General features: G+C 35.0%; 1 pseudogene; it reads left to right on the forward strand.

Moving 5' to 3' along the window:
• The first annotated feature begins 2635 nt into the window (after positions 1-2635).
• LOC147426388 (uncharacterized) lies at positions 2636-3961 on the forward strand (annotated as a pseudogene).
• Positions 3962-5078: the final 1117 nt, after the last annotated feature.

The raw sequence follows: 5078 nt of genomic DNA on the forward strand, positions 1-5078 counted from the left end.
TGCCTTGTGTTAGAAAAGTTACATAGAGACATTGCTATGCAAGTTTGGACTTGAGGATTGCAAACCTATTGTCACTCCCATGGAAACATGTTTAAAATTGAGTCTTCATGGTGCTGGTGATCCTGCAAATGTCACTCTTTACCAAACTGATGTTGGATGCGTCATTTACGTATGCAACATGAGGCCGTACATTTAGTTTGCATTCTCATAGGTCACCAAATTTATGCATAGTCCAGGGTCTAAGCATTGGCAGGCTATCAAGAGGATTTTTCGCTACCTTAGTGACACTTTACATCTTGGCTTGTTTTATCCCAGGGGAGATCATTGCCACCAAACTTACATGCATTGGGCTGTTTGTTTTGACAGGTGAGTGTCCACAAGTGGTTTTTGTTTCATGCTTGGCAGTTCATGTATATCATGGTTGAGCAAGAAGAAACCTAGTGTGGCCACTTCTAGTTGTGAGACTTAGTCTAGGATAGTCTTCACAGCAGCTACAATTGAGTGTGTATGGCTCAGACACCTTATGGATGATTTGGGTGTTGGATAGGACACTACCACCACTATCTACATTGACAATCAGAGTGCATTGGCAGTTGCAAGGAACCTAGTCTTTCATGCTTGCACAAAGCACATTGAGGTGCATTAACACTGTGTCAGGGAGAGGCTCTCAGTAGGAGAGTTCATCTTGGCTTATGTGCCATATCCTATGCAATGAAGATGAAAAGCTTCATGCATCATGTGCATAACATAAACTTTGTGCAAAGCATTAGTCCCAATACCTCAAACACCCCCAAAGGTGGAGAGAGATAGCAGGGATGAGGGTAGGGAAGAGGAAGAAGAAACATTTCATAGGAGAAAGAATTAGTTTCTCCCTTATGATCACTCTTATTGCTAGCATACATAATAGCATAGTAATGAATATGGATAAGATGGCAAGTTTCAGCATTGAACCATGTCTCTTGGTTGGATTTGCATTCCATAGTCAAGAGTGTTGGTGTGGGATCTCAACTTCTCTACTTGCTTAGAGAAGGAGATGAAGATCTTGCACTTTGCACTTCACACAATGAGAGTGTTTGTGGGAGAGTATACCCCTCAATCATTCCCCTATCTTCCTTGGTCAATCCCCTCTTCTAGCACAAGCCTGAATCTCATTAGACCCCTGCAATTCTAGACAATTACAAGCAAGCATGCTAGCCTTGGGACAAGTGTAACCCTTTCCCCTTTGAGAGAGGCCTTGATAAATGCAAGAACAATTAATTAAATCTACTAATTTATCATTGGACCCCTTTGGTTGCCAACCAATAGGCTTTAGGCACACCATGATGGCAACATGAGGAGGAACTTGACAAGTGTCCCTTTTGCTTTCTTTGTACCAAGCTTGCCTTGTGTGAGTGTTTGTGTGTGTTCTCTCTCATCCCCCCTCTTGTAGGGCCCACCCCCTCCTTGTAGGGATAGCTGTTGAATTTTTGCACACCTTACCCTCAAGCATCTTAGTCAGCAATCACGAAAGGAACCTCAAGCTTGGGTGGTGTTCCCCACAAGCACCTCAAGCTCCCTAGTTGGAAAGCACAACAAGCACCTCATGTAGCTTAGTCAACAAGCACCTCAAGCACCTTAGTCATCAAGCACTACAAGCACCTCAAGCTTGGTCCGGATTCCCACCTCAATATCAGCCCTAGCTTCCCTAAGGTCAAAGTAGTTTTACACTAACCTTTGGAGGTCTTTAATGAAGCTAAATCTAAGGTCTTTAAGCTCCATTAGTTAACTTTCTCTTTGACCATATCTCATTTGGGCCCCTTTACCATTGGCCCCGTGTTGAGATAGACATGAAAGCATATACCTATATTCTAACCCTTTTTCTCGTTTATTCTCCCACATTAAATGATCTGTTTAATATGAGAAAATCATTTGGGTTGGTAAGATATTAGTTTTTATGAGAAATGATGTCCCTATCCCTTCATACGACGACATCTTTTGCCCACCCGAAGCAAAGTTAAGAGAGCCAAATAGAATGTATGGAAAGAAGATTTTGGAGAAGTACTTGGACGAGAAACATAGAGTGCATAGACAACTATAGGATGGTCAAAGGATGGTTTAAGAACTATCCTTTTGTGGACGATTTGCGCCACAACCGTTTGGAGAAACAAAAAAATCACGATCTTAATTCAACTAAGATTGATGAATAAGCACCTTTGAAGTTTGGTTTTGGTAAAGAACCTTATCAATTTCGACAAAGAAACTTTTGACAAGGAGACACATATTTTTCAATTTGTGCTGACCTGTGCACAATGGCAAGAAAAGTATAATAAGAAGAAGACTACAAATGATGTAAGTGTGTAGATATTTTGTAGATCTAAAGATTTTTGTCCTCATAGGGGTCTTATGAAAGAAATTAACTAACCTCGTCTTTATTTTCAAGCAACATGGCACTAAAATAGAATAAAATGGTGGTAATGTTGCTTTGAAAGCTTCAACCATAGAGACTATACTTATAATTTGACCTTTCTTTCTTATGTTAGATGTATATGCCATGTGTTTACTTACTTATGTGTTTGTATAGGTGTCTAGCATTGATCTAGTAGACATAAAGCCTAAATTATGTGATGATGTGAGAGATGAGACTCATGTGGATTGTATGCCATTGGCCACACAAAATCAAGCAGAGGGCACATCAAGATTAATTAGTTCATTGAAAATGCTGAGTCTTTTCATAACCTCATGAATTGAGTGTCTTGACAAGAATTAAGTTTAAAATTGACGTCTTATGAAATGGCTTATCCATTATAGAGACAAAAATTACTTTCTATGTGGAAGAAAATTGAACATATGGAATCTTCATTGCAAGAGTAGGTAGATGCTTTATCTCAAATAATATAGATACATATAAATTAAACGATCAAAAAAAAGTTTTTGTGTACATTTTTTTCTTTTCTATAGAAATTTTAGTTTGAAGACCTCAATTTAGATAATGTGGATGGATATTTTCCATCTTTTGGAGCATTGTTATCAAGTGGCAATGTAAAAAGAGTCAAAGCCATTCCATAGCAAAGCTACAGTCTTTTGAGTGACATGTCATTGAAGGTAATGCCACTAATGCCATATGTGTTTTATATCTATACTAAAAGATTCTCATATATGTTTTATATATATTTTTTACATTGGTTGGGATATGAGATTATGGATTCTGTTTCATCATCATGTCAAGAAAATAATCATGAGGCTTCACAAGAGGTAGAGAGAAAGGTGACAATCCCTACTTCAGTAAAGTTTTAAATAGTTTTTCTTTGACTTGTATTCAATGTATCACGGCGCATAGTTTATGTTAAAGTTCTTCAAGAAGATTACATAATTTGTTTGTGGGATTATTGAACAAATTAGTGCAAAGCTTAAAGAGTCTCTCGCTACTAAGTTTGGAAAAGAATCTTCCAAGAAGTTAAAAAAGAAAACAAAGGTAGTATTAAAAGTTAACTTACACGTGTAAAAAATAATCCAAATTTTTTAATACTAAGCTCTTTTTGTTGATTTTTTTAGGATGCGAAATGCATTGCAAGTGACATATCAAATGTGTATGTTCCAAATTTTGATGAAGTAACTCTCATCTTATTTTATATTTAGTTCTTTTGTTATCTTAATTATAAAATGTTTTTTCATAAAACCTTTTGTTTATAGTAGTAAGTTATGTGTTTATGTAGCGTTCATATTTAAATGTGGTGTAGGAGGAGACTATTCTCCTCAAATACTTTAAATTGCAGACAATTGAAGACATGTATCTAGTTTTAAAAGCTAATTACTACAAGATTAAAAGGGAGGAGAGCTCATTTTTTGAGCAAAAGAGAGGTTTTATTTTGGAGGAATGAGAGTGAATTTAGTGAGGTGGTTGTTTGATAGTGGGAGGGTTATCATTGAAAGGCACCTTGATCATGAGTTGACTTTTGATGAAGTGAAATTCGTTTTTATGTAAGGGCTCAAGTGCAGAACAGACCATGTTGAACATCATATTTCATGTTATTTTATTATATTTTTTGAAATGATGACGTTATTTTTTATCTGCAAAGATATTAAATTTCAATGTCTAAATGTAGTCACTTTAAATCATGATGTTTGACAAGAGTTTCAAGAGAAATCTACTTGATTATGAGTAGTGTTACTTTGGATTGTGAGTGATAGAAATGTGCAAAAAGACTTTATCTTCTTTTAGTCAAAGCTATGTTTATTGATTAATGTAGTGACTGTTATAGTGGATGATCCAAAAGTGACACAAAGATAATACATTGGTCGGTTTAAAGGTTAAAAATTGATTAATATTTACCTATATTTAAATATCCATTCAATTTTTATATGTAAAATTTTGTAAAACGTCCCTCCAATTTTTTATGTAGCATTTTTTTATGGACATCCATCTAATTTTCAATATGTAAAAGATCCATTGAAATCCGGGTGTTAATCAACATCAAAACAAAATGCTGATATAAAAATCGATGTAATCATCAATATATGCATCATTGTGTAGATGTATCGATGCCTATATCATTATAGACATTGATATAGATGTTGATGTAGGCATTGATATGTGCATCATTATATAAGTTTATTGATGCATATATCGATTTTGACATCCAAATTGCATTACCATATATATCGACCCATATATCAACAATTGCACATACAACATTTTTAGGGTTTCCCCTAAGTAATCCTCGTAAATAGATTTCCACTTTCAAAAACAAATAAAAATTAACAAACACCAACTTTTTAACTTGAAAACATTGAGATGGCATGAGGTGTGAAGAGAATATATATTTTATTGGTATAAATGTATATTATATATGGGATTGACAATGCCAAATGTAAAAGGATGAAAGAATAAATGGATGGTATACTTTTATAGTTCTAGATTCTTCTTTTGAAGAGCTATCCAGTGATATATAACATGCCCTACATTTTTTCATCTTGGTCAATCATATTTGGTCAAACAATTCCAAAAATAGGTATGTCCTAAACATTATTTTTTTAATCCACTCACTTATGCTTTCAACCAAAAAGATTCCTATATAATGTGAAATGCTACATCACAAAAA

The sequence above is a fragment of the Adiantum capillus-veneris genome, chromosome 24 (genome assembly GCF_014529385.1).
Source record: "Adiantum capillus-veneris isolate H3 chromosome 24, ASM1452938v2, whole genome shotgun sequence".
Taxonomy (NCBI): Eukaryota; Viridiplantae; Streptophyta; class Polypodiopsida; order Polypodiales; family Pteridaceae; genus Adiantum; species Adiantum capillus-veneris.